This window comes from Schistocerca americana, chromosome X (genome assembly GCF_021461395.2).
Source record: "Schistocerca americana isolate TAMUIC-IGC-003095 chromosome X, iqSchAmer2.1, whole genome shotgun sequence".
NCBI classification, from domain to species: domain Eukaryota; kingdom Metazoa; phylum Arthropoda; class Insecta; order Orthoptera; family Acrididae; genus Schistocerca; species Schistocerca americana.
The window spans coordinates 182,687,576-182,699,825 of NC_060130.1; the positions used below are offsets into that span (position 1 = coordinate 182,687,576).

The 12,250-nt window shown below is 43.4% G+C and overlaps 1 protein-coding gene across 1 annotated transcript in view; it reads left to right on the plus strand.

Moving 5' to 3' along the window:
* The first annotated feature begins 3,059 nt into the window (after positions 1-3,059).
* LOC124555375 (organic cation transporter protein-like) overlaps positions 3,060-12,250 on the plus strand; it is a 448,833-nt gene continuing 439,642 nt past the window's right edge. The window contains exon 1 of the mRNA XM_047129264.1: positions 3,060-3,128. The gene's annotated coding sequence lies outside the window, so the exon portion shown is untranslated. The remainder of the gene's footprint in view (positions 3,129-12,250) is intronic.

Here is a 12,250-nt window from a genome sequence, read left to right on the forward strand (position 1 = left end):
CTAGGGGACTAATGACCTCAGCAGTTGAGTCCCATAGTGCTCAGAGCCATTTGAACCTTAAATAACGTAACTATCCGGCGAACGGTCCGGACACTTGGATGATGTCGTCCAGGATATCGAGCAGCATACATAGCATACGCCCGTTGGGCATTTTGATCACAATAGCCATACATCAACACGATATCGACGTTTTCCGCAATTGGTAAACGGTCCATTTTAACACGGATAATGTATCACGAAGCAAATACCTACCGCACTGGCGGAATGTTACGTGATAGCACGTACTAATACGTTTGTGAGTATTACAGCGTCCTCTATCACAAAGCGAAAAAAGTGGTCCGACTAAAACATACATATTTCTTTACGTATTAGGTGAATATGTAATAATAATGGGGGTTCCTATCTTAAAAAAAGCAGTTGATATCCTTTTGATATAGCGTCATCTGGTTCCCCTTTCACGCTAGACGAGTTTCGTTCTTTGTAATTTTGTTTTTTTATGCTTATTTCGTGAGATATTTGGCCCGGTCACTATCAATGGCCCACCTTGTAGAATGCGTTGGGGAGATGTACTGCAGTAAGCTATTATGCACCAAGGGCCACACAGCAACAGTCCACCGCGCTACGGAGGAATAGAACGCTCTATCACAAGAATGCCTTACCAACCTAGTGGCCAAAATGAGAGTACGTTACAGTTCATGCATTGCCATCCGTGGTAACTACACTACTGGCCATTAAAATTGCTACACCACGCATTTGACGTGCTACAGACGCGAAATTTAACCGACACGAAGACGAAGCTGTGATATGCAAATGATTAGCTTTTCAGAGCATTCACACAAGGTTGGCTTCGGTGGCGACACCTACAACTTGCTGACATGAGGAAAGTTTCCATCCGATTTCTCATACACAAACAGCAGCTGACTGGCGTTCCCTGGTGAAACGTATTGTGATGCCTCCTGTAAGGAGGGGAAATGCGTACCATCACATTTCCGACTTTGATAAAGGTCGGATTGTCGCCTATCGCGATTGCGGTTTATCGTATCACGACATTGCTGCTCGCGTTGGTCGAGATCCAATGACTGTTAGCAGAATATGGAATTGGTGGGTTCAGAATGGTAATACGGAAGGCCGTGCTGGATCCCAACGGCCTCGTATCACTAGCAGTCGAGATGACAGGCATCTTATCCGCATGGCTGTAACGGATCGTGCAGACACGTCTCGATCCGTGAGTCATCAGATGGGGACGTTTGCAAGACAACAACCATCTGCACGAACAGTTGGACGACGTTTCCAGCAGCATGGACTATCAGCTCGGAGACGATGGCTGCGGCTACCCTTGACGCTGCATCACAGACAGAAGCGCCTGCGATGGTACACTCAAAGACAAACCTGGGAGCACGAATCGCAAAACGTCAGTTTGCGGATGAATCCAGGTTTTGTTTACTGCATCATGATGGTCGCATTCGTGTTTGACGACATCGCGGTGAACGCACATTGCAAGCATGCATTCGTCTTCGCCATACTGCCATTTATTACACGTCTCGGTAACCTCTTGTTCGCATTGACGGCACATTGAACAGTGGACGTTACATTCCAGATGTGTTACGACCCGTGGCTCTACCCTTCGTTCGATCCCCGCGAAACCCTACATTTCAGCAGGATAATGCACGACCGCATTTTGCAGGTCCTGTACGAACCTTTCTGGGTATAGAAAATGTTCGACTGCTGCCCTGGCCAGCACATTCTCCAGATCTTTCACCAATTGAAAACGTCTGGTCAATGGCGGCCGAGCAACTGGCTCGTCACAATACGCCAGTCACTACTCTTGATGAACTGTGGTATCGTGTTGAAGCTGCATGGGCAGCTGTACCTGTACACACCAGCCAAGCTCTGTTTGACGCAATGCCCATGCGTATCAAGGCAGTTATTACGGCCAGAGCTGGTTGTTCTGGGTACTGATTTCTCAGGATATATGCATCCAAACTGCGTGAAAATGTAATCACATGTCAGTTCTTGTATAGTATATTTGTCCAATGAATACCCGTTTATCATCTGCATTTGTTGTTGGTGTAGCAATTTTAATGGCCAGTAGTGTACATACTCTATTAAGAACCTTGAACCGCGTTTTGTAAAGTCCAGGACATGAGTCGTGACTTCTGTACAATTATTGCCTCTTAATGAAGATGTCATTCCTGTTTGTCTCTTCCCACATTTCTATCAGTTACCTCCTGTAGTATACTCTATCAGTTCTATGTATGGTCGAAGTTTCGATGAGCAATGTTATTTTGCAGTGACACATGATGACAAAGTTACTTTCATCTTGCCGCACGGGATAGCCGCACGGTCTGGGCGCCTTGCCAAGGTTCGCGCGGCTCCTCGTGTCATAGGTTCGAGTCCTCTCTTGGGCATGGGTGCGTGTGTTTTCCTTAGCGTAAGTTAGTTTAAGTTAGATTAAGTAGTGTGTGAGCCTAGGGACCAATGACATCAGCAAAAAAATGGGTGTGAAATCTTATGGGACTTAACTGCTTAGGTCATCAGTCCCTTAGCTTACACACTACTTAACCTAAATTATCCTAAGACAAACACACACACCCATGCCCGAGGGAGGACTCGAACCTCCGCCTGGACCAGCCGCACAGTCCATGACTGCAGCAGTTTGATCCCATAAAAACTTACCACAAATTTCCAAATTGCGTTTCATCCTTAATTATTGCACACCAGTGTATAGCTAACCGACGGACACACACAAACAGAATCTACGTGAATCATCGCACGCTGTACTGCAACGATCAGCGATTGATGATTGGCGCCGGATTTCTGCTCCCTTTATAGACCGTGCGCAGGGAGGAATTAGGGAAGAAAATTGGCCGTGCTCTTTCTGACGAACCATCCTGGCATTCGCCCTAAGCCACTTAGGGTAGTACGGAAGACCTAAATGTGGAGCACTGGACTCGACAGCAGAAGATTACAAACTGCTAGCTGCAAGTGGCGCGGCGCGGAGAGAGCGGCTGGCTACAAAAGCTGGCGTGGCCGCGCTCCGCGCTCAGTCGCTGGCTACGCCTCGCACAAGCCGCACACAGCAGCACTACCGCGAATCCATCGGAAGGCCGCCTATCTACTCCCTCCATGTGAGCTCCTTAAAAAATATTTTCTTTTGCAATCAGTGTTATGCCGCTGCGTTTCTAACCGTTTCCGCATTAATATTCCCCTTAACCCTGTCCATTAATATCTCACAAAACGGCATGGCTGTGTCGCTTATATTTTCTTTGTCTTATTTATTGCAATTGTTTATTAGTTGTAACCCATTTGTATCTAGGTTTGGAAAAACGAGATAATAATTCTTTTAGTTTTTTATATGTGTGTGGAAGTACTCCTGAAAATACAAGTGATAAGTATCGTATAATGTTGGTCATCGAAACTTTGCATCTTAGACATGTGAAGACAGAAATCCCACAAATATACGCGAGGAGTTTCATTAAGGGGGGTAGGTCGTCTAACGGACCGACTTGGAGCAGGAGAGGCACCACAGGACATTTTAATTTCCACTGTCTATACTTTTACAAAAAAACTCATAAAACTTTGTCAGCATGACCAGGAAGGATTCAGAATTCACACTCATAGCAGTGGAAGTTCGAAAAAATAACGAAATTTTTTTACATGTGAAATTTCATCATTTTTTTCACTTACTAGTGCAGTATTTGTTGCTATAGGCACACTTTTCTTCATGAGTAAGAGAGATTCTTCGATGAATTGTGCACAGCATACAGGCCATACTTAAAGGTGTATGAAACTCTAGAATTTTCGAAATCTATTAAAAACTGTGGTAAAAATTGAAGTAATTAAATATAAAATTTGTGTTTTTCCTAAACATATAACAGTTCATTCGTTTTCTCACAAATTAAATAAATTCTAGAGTTTCATAGACCTGTGAGTGTGGTATATATGATGCGCAAAATTCATCGAAGAATCTCTCTAACTTATGAAGAAAAGTGTACCTATAGCAACAAATGCAGCCATTAGTAAGTGAAAAAATCGTGAAATTTCACGCGTAAAAAATTTATTTTGTTATGTTTTCGAACTTCCACTGCAATGAGTGTGAATCCTGAATCCTTCCTGGTGATGCTGACAAAGTTTTATGAATTTATTTGCAAAAGTATTATAGACACTGGAAATTAAAATGTCCTGTGATGCATCTCCTGCTCCAAGTCAGCCCGTTTGACGTCCTACCCCCCTTAAAGTACTACGACTAGTGAAAATTTCGTTAAAACGACAAGTTTATTTAACCGTTCCTGGTCTTTCAGCTTAACATCGGACAGCATACATTTCTCGTGGAATTTATAAGCGGCATAAACGCAACAAAAGCCAGGTAAATTTAAGACTGCACAGCTTTGCCTCGGTATCAGTCATTCGATGGAACATAATGACACAGAAATTCGTGCACGCACTTCCAGCTACTGGGGTAGCGTGATAGAGGAAGCTGCTGAGATTAAATTAGCAAGTGACCTTCTAAGTAGAGGTGGAAATTGTTGCTTAAAATCCGCTTCAACGAAGAGAGGGTCGGAGTTGATTCTACTAACGCATCTGTTATCGACTAATTTTGCACTATCGATAACGTCTGACGTCGTTAGTGTGGGGGCGTTGGTGGTTTACAACTTGTGTTTCTACTTGCGTCGTGTTTTGGCTTTCTGGTTGGCGCAGCCTCGGCTACCCGTGCACATCGGTCTCTCGTTCATTTGTGCTTTGAAAATGACGGGGTCTTCTTTCAAAATACGAAAAAGTTACCCCGCTACCTTTCCGTACCTGAATTTAACATGCGATATGCTGGGACAAATATAAGTTTCACAATTTACAAATGATTTCTCCTCTGTTATTAATAAACAAATGTAGTAGTGGCAAAAACATTCGTTAAATGTCGATTTCCTTGATGTGGAGTCAGTTACGCTACCTCGTAAAGAATAGCGTTAAGTCACAGGCTCCAATCCATCTTCCTGAGTGGCTATTAGTTTGAATAGCACCGTAATAGATGCAACCACAAAAGTGCCAGAAAGAAAGATGAAAATGTTCGTATTGTGTGTGTGTGTGTGTGTGTGTGTGTGTGTGTGTGTGTGTCTTTAAATTAATCGTTCGACTAAATTTTCGTTTTTTTTTTTTTTCGTCATTCTAATCTATACCACAATGTAAAGACAAGTCGTTGTTTAAAGCTGTTACCTAAAATCTCGAAAAGTACTAGACCGAATTATTTCAAACTTTTACACGATACTCTAATGAACATAGGCAACGGCCTTGCCGCAGTGGATACACCGCTTCCCGTTAGGTCACCGAAATTAAGAGCTGTCGCGTGTGGCAGGCACTTGGATGGGTGACCATCTGGGCCGCCATGCGCTGTTGCCATTTTTCGGGGTGCACTCAGCCTCGTGATGCCAATTGAGGAGCTACTCGACCGAATAGTAGCGACTCCGGTCACAGAAAACCATCATAACGACCGGGAGAGCGGTGTGCTGATCACACGCCCCTCCTATCCGCATTGTCAGCTAAGGATGACACGACGGTCGGATGGTCTCGATGGGCCACTTGTGGCCTGTTGACGGAGTGCTAATGAACATAACGACGGACCAAGGCTATGCATACTTTTAATATGTGTCATATAAAAATAGGCAATATATCTAACATACACTCTAAGAAAAATATAACGACGCACCACGAGGAAATTATTCGAATGGAACGGAAATTTGTAGATGTGATGTACATGTACAGACAAACAAATGATTATACTTTCAGGAAAATTGGACGAAATTTATTGAAGAGAAAGAGCTTCGCAAACTGAGCAAGTCAATAACGCGTTGGTACATCTCTGCCCCTATGTAAGCAGTTATTCGGCTTGGCATTGTTTGTTAGAGTTGTTGTATATCCGCCTGAGGACTATAATGCCAAATTCTGTCCAAATGGCGCGAAAAATCGCCAAAATCACAAGCTGGTTGCGGGGCCCTGCCCATAATGCTCCACACATTCTTAACTGGGGAGAGATTGGGCGGCCTTATTGGCCAATGTTAAAAAATATATCGGCTCACCCACTTGTTTATAATGTAAAACACTAAGATTGACGCGTTTAGGAAGTCAAGCTTCCATCATCAGAATAATAAAAAGTAAAAGAACCTGTTAAAACTCGCTAAAATGGAACATGCACAAGGCACGATAAAATTGATAATAAAATTAAAACATCGTGGCTGCTTCCCTTGTTGCTGCCGTGCCTTCCAAGGGGCATCTCCACGTAGTCGTCAAAATTGCACCTTGGAAGACACGGCTGCAACAAGGGAAGTAGCCACGATGTTTTAATTTTATTACCAATTTCATCGTGCCTTGTGCATGTTCCATTTTAGCGAGTTTTAACAGGTTCTTTTACTTTTTATTTTTCTGATGATGGAAGCTTGACTTTCGAAACGCGTCAATCTAAGTGTTGTACACTGGTTGAGCCGATATATTTTTTTAACATTGACATTCACAACCACGACCTCTCATCCAGTATGGATAAAATAAAACTTATTGGCCAAGGTATGATTTGGCAATCGTGAAGACAAGCAGCAGAAAACCTTGCTGTGTGCGGGCGGGCATTATCTTTCTAAAATGCAAGCCAAAGATGGCTTGCCGCGAAGAGCAACAAAACGGTGCGTAGTATATCATCGACGTACCGCTATGCTGTAAGGGTGACGCCGATGACAAGCAAAGAGGTCGTTCTATGAAATGAAACCGCACCCCAGTGCCTCACTCCTAGTTGCCGGGCCGTATGAGACTGGTATCCTACCATTGTCTGGGGCGCTTTCAGACACGGCTTCGGCCTGCAATCTCATTGAATGGAAAAGAATCGTCTTCAGTGGTGAGTCCCGCTTCGAGCTGAGTCCCGATGACCAGCGAAGGCGTGTCTAGAGACACATCGGACAGGATGGGATACCAGCCTAAATGTCGCCTGTCATACAGCTCGAGAACCAGGAGTGACGGTGTGCGTTCCGTTTCATTTCATAGCAGGCTCTCTTTGGCTGTTACCCGCGGCACCATTATATTGCAGTGGCACCTGAACCATATTCTGCACCCTGTTTCGCTGCCATTATTGGTAAGACATCCTGGGCTTACATTTCAGTAACATAATGCCCTCCCGCACAAGGCGAGACTTCCTACTTCTCGTCTTCATGATTTCCCAACAGTATCTTGGCCGGCAGGGACGCTGGATTACTCCCCAGTTGAGAAAGTTTGGAGCATTATGGGCAGGGCCCTCCAACCAAGTCGGGATTTTGGCGATTTTACGAGCCAATTGGACAGAATTTGACAATATAGCCCACAGGAGGTCATCCAACATCTCTATCAGTCAGTACCAAACCGAATAAATGCTTGCATGGGAGGCATAGATGCCGTCCGCCCCAATAGCTAAGTGGTGCCGGCACGGTAGCTCAGCGTGTTCGGTCAGAGGGTTAGCTGCCCTCTGTAATAAAAAAGAAAACGGAGTAAAAGGATCAACAGCGAACTTGAACGGGTGTCACGAGACGTCGGCCTCGGAAAAAAAAAAAAAAAAAAGTGCTCAGCGCGTAGGAATGCCGCGCAAAGAGGCCCGGGTTCGATTCCCGGCTGGGTCAGGGATTTTTCTCCGCGCAGGGACTGGGTGTTGTGTTATCCTCATCCTCGTCATCATGTTGTGTTGTCTTCCTCATCATCTCATCCACCGGGCTGGCGACATGGTTTGCACATGTACATCTCATTTACCGATTTCCGTTCTATAATAATAACACTATCACGGTGCGTCTTTTTTTTAATTTTTTTTTATGGGACCATTGCTTTTCACAATGTATATAAATGACCTAGTAGATAGCGTCGAAAGTTCCATGCGGCTTTTCGCGGATGATGCTGTAGTATACAAAGAAGTTGCAGCATTAGAAAATTGCAGCGAAATGCAAGAAGATCTGCAGCGCATACGCACTTGGTGCAGCGACTGGCAACTGACCCTTAACATAGATAAATGTAATGTATTGCGAATACATAGAAAGAAGGATCCTTTATTGTATGATTATATGATAGCGGAACAAACACTGGTAGCAGTTACTTCTGTAAAATATCTGGGAGTACGCGTGCGGAACGATTTGAAGTGGAATGATCATATAAAATTAATTGTTGGTAAGGCGGGTGCCAGGTTGAGATTCATTGGGAGAGGCCTCAGAAAATGTAGTCCATCAACAAATGAGGTGGCTTACGAAACACTCGTTCGACCTATACTTGAGTATTGCTCATCAGTGTGGGATCCGTACCAGGTCGGGTTGACAGAGGAGATAGAGAAGATCCAAAGAAGAGCGACGTGTTTCGTCACAGGGTTATTTGGTAAACGTGATAGCTTTACGGAGATGTTTAGCAAACTCAAGTGGCAGACTCTGCAAGAGAGGCGCTCTGCATCGCGGTGTAGCTTGCTGTCCGGGTTTCGAGAGGGTGTGTTTTTGGATGAGTTATCGAATATATTGCTTCCCCCTACTTATACCTCCCGAGGAGATCACGAATGTAAAATTAGAGAGATTCGAGCGCGCACGGAGGTTTCCCGGCAGTCGTTCTTCCCGCGAACCATACGCGACTGGAACAGGAAAGGGAGGTAATGACAGTGGAACGTAAAGTGCCGTCCGCCACACACCGTTGGGTGGCTTGCCGAGTATAATTGTAGATGTAGATGTATAAAGCGATAAAGTGGCAACGTTGTTACTAAAAATCTCGAAAAGTTTTTGACCAATTTACTTCAAATATTTACACGATACTCTAATAAACATCCAGACTGACACAGGCTAAATATTTTAACATATACAGGTTGTCACACAAGACGTATCACCTCTGTTATTTCGTAAACTGTTACATATACCGAAACGCGACTTTCGGAAAATGTTAGAACGTCGAGGGACGCGTATATATATATATATATATATATATATATATATATATATATATATATATATATATATATATATATATATGGTTAATGTTTCTAGCGCTGGTATCAACGGAAATATTGAAGAAAGTACTTTTTTAAAATGAAACCGTGTACTTTTTAACTGCATTCGAAAGCTCTTGAGAAGACAATTAAAGTGATATATTGTTTGTTAATATTGCCGTTGTAACCTGCCGTAAAAAGATTCGAGGAATGTCCTAGAATTTGAGAGCTAGGCGGGCGGAATCGGCAATAGTGATGCAAACACCGCTAAGCAGAGCCCTCGTACTACGCTGTGTCAGAACGTTAAAACATTTGCCTAGTTAATTGTCTGCACTGCAAGCCGCTCATTTCTGCTGCAACATTCTTTGCGTGCAGACAGCTACACCAATGAGGATAAGTTGGACATACAACTTTTATGTAGCGAATGTGAAAGAAATACCTTAAAAACAGTGCAGCGGTATAGGGCTATCTGTCCGGATTGCCAATGTCTGACAGCCAGGCAGTTGCACAAATTATTAAGACGCTAGTGCAGACAGAACAAGAAAGAAGACTGCAACTGATAAAAAAACGAAGAAACTGTTCTGGCCACGGTGCTAATGAATCCGCAGTGATACGAGACATATTGCCAAGGAATGTGGGATCAGGCAGACAAGTGTCAGCGACAGAATTTTCTCCCTATCATCTGTTACTGCATCAGGCACTTGATCATCAGACGACCATGATTTCGAACATCTTACAGAATTTTGTCGGTTTACCCATCAGCAACTGAGAGACGACTCTAGGTTTTTCCAGCGTGTGCTCTATAACGTTGAAGCAACGTTAACTAAACATGCTAATTGAATTCGCATCATATGCACTTCTGGAGAGCGGAAAATCCACACTGGCTTCTTCATGTGCAACATGAACGACCGTGGAGCGTAACCGTATGGTATGCCATGATAGAAAATTACTTTGTGGAACCTTACTTCATCTCAGGCGTTCTAAATGGACTTTCTGACGAATTGCTGCCGGTTCCTCTAGAAGAAGTGCTATTAGATATTCGCAAATGCATGTGGCTGCAACGCGACGGTTTTGCAGCTCACTCGTCCTGTGTTGCAAGGCAAATACTGCATGGTAACTTTCCTGGACGTTGGACAGATTGAAATTCTGCTGCCAAATGGCCTGCAAGGTCCCCCGATTTGACGATTTCTTTCTTTGGGGAGCCTCAAACCCGCAATCTACGGCGAAGCCCCAACTACGTCAGACGGTATGTGTCGTCGAATCTCCAGTGCATGCTCTACCATATCATCCACTGTAATTACATTTGTTCATTATTCTTTCGAACGGCGACTGCAAATGTGCCTCTCAGTCCATGGTCAACAGTTCGAACGCATGCTTAAATAAAGGATAAAGCTATTTTATTGAAGACAAATTTTATGTCATGTGATTCGGGTGATTACCAAATCATTGTTAGTAATCCGTTTATTTACGTATGTACGAAACTGCACTGCGCTGTCAAATAAGTCGACAGCGTGTATTGCATGTAGCTGGTAACACTATTATTACGCGCTTACGGTCAGCATGAAACAACATTCCGTTAAGAAGAATATTTATTTTGCAGTGTACAGGTCATAACCAAAGTATTTTTAATAAAATGTTTAGTTCAACGAATGTAACCCATGCGAGGTGTGGCTAGAAAAAAACCGGACTAGTACTGGTGAAACAATAAAACGAATGCAATAAGGCTGAAAGTCGCGTGGCCTGTCACGTGACTCTCGCTCCGCCTACTGCTCGAGTTTCATCTGCCTCCTGCACTCAGTCTGCCCGTGGCGTCTGTTTTAAGTAGTTGACGTTTTGTCTGTGCGTCGGAAAATGTTGAGTGTACAGAAAGAACAGCGTGTTAACATCAAATTTTGTTTCAAACTAGGAAAATCTGCAAGTGAAACGTTTGTAATGTTACAACAAGTGTACGGCGATGATTGTTTATCGCGAACACAAGTGTTTGAGTGGTTTAAACGATTTAAAGATGGCCGCGAAGACACCAGTGATGACACTCGCACTGGCAGACCATTGTCAGCAAAAACTGATGCAAACATTGAAAAAATCGGTAAACTTGTTCGACAAGATCGCCGTTTAACAATCAGAGCAGTGTGTGAGTTAACAGGAGTTGACAAGGAAAGTGTTAGGCAGATTCTTCATGAAAGTTTCAACATGAACAAAGTGTGTTCAAAAATGGTTCCAAAGTGTCTCACAATTGAACAGAAGGAACGCCGAAGAATGATTTGTTCTGACATCCTGGAAAACATTGAAAGTGATCCCACCTTCTTACAAAATGTTATTACTTGCGATGAATCGTGGTTTTTTACTTACGATCCCGAAACTAAACGCCAATCGATGCATTGGAAAACTCCTGGTTCTCCACGACAAAAAAAGCACTAATGTCAAAATCGAAATTCAAGGCAATGATGATTGTTTCTTTTGACATCAAAGGGATTGTGCACATTGATTGGGTACCAGAGGGACAAACAGTGAATCAGCATTACTTCATTAGCGTCCTGGCTACCCTACGTGAGCGAGTACGGAGAAAACGGAACGATTTGTGGAGAAAAAAGTCATGGATCCTTCACCAAGACAATGCCCCAGCTCACAGTGCGTTGTCAGTGAAGACGTTTTTGGCAAAACACAACATTCCCATCTTAGATCATCCACCCTACTCACCTGATTTGGCCCCCTGTGACTTTTTTCTTTTCCCTAAAGTCAAGTCAGCTTTGAAAGGAACTAGATTTGAGACTGTTGAAGCAGTAAAAGAAAAAGCGACGGAAGTAATGTATGGACTTACCGAAAATGATCTGCAGCATTGCTATTAACAGTGGAAAATTCGTATGGAGCGGTGTAGAGACCGAGGAGGAGAGTACATTGAAGGAGATAACATGAAATTGTAAATAAATGTTTTTTCCAGCATCAGTCCGGTTTTTTTTCTAGGCGTACCTCGTATGATACAATTTACAGCAGTGTAGGTACAGACTTGTGTCCGGCAGCATATATCTTACCTCTAAGAACCACGAAGTAAGATATTTAATACAGTCGTTGCTTTCTGTGGGGCATGAGACTTCTTTATTTTTGAAGACTGAACAGTTGATTTCTCTGTTCCTGCTCACTTAAATCTGGGAGGATACACAAATGTGAAATAGTTTTCCTAAGCCTTTTGTGATACTCTAGATTCTAGCTTATGTCATATTTTCATATATAACATTCGTAGGTAAACCTGCATCCATGGTGTAAGTTGGTTCAAGGGGAAGTCCAGCTTTATTGTCGTAGCGC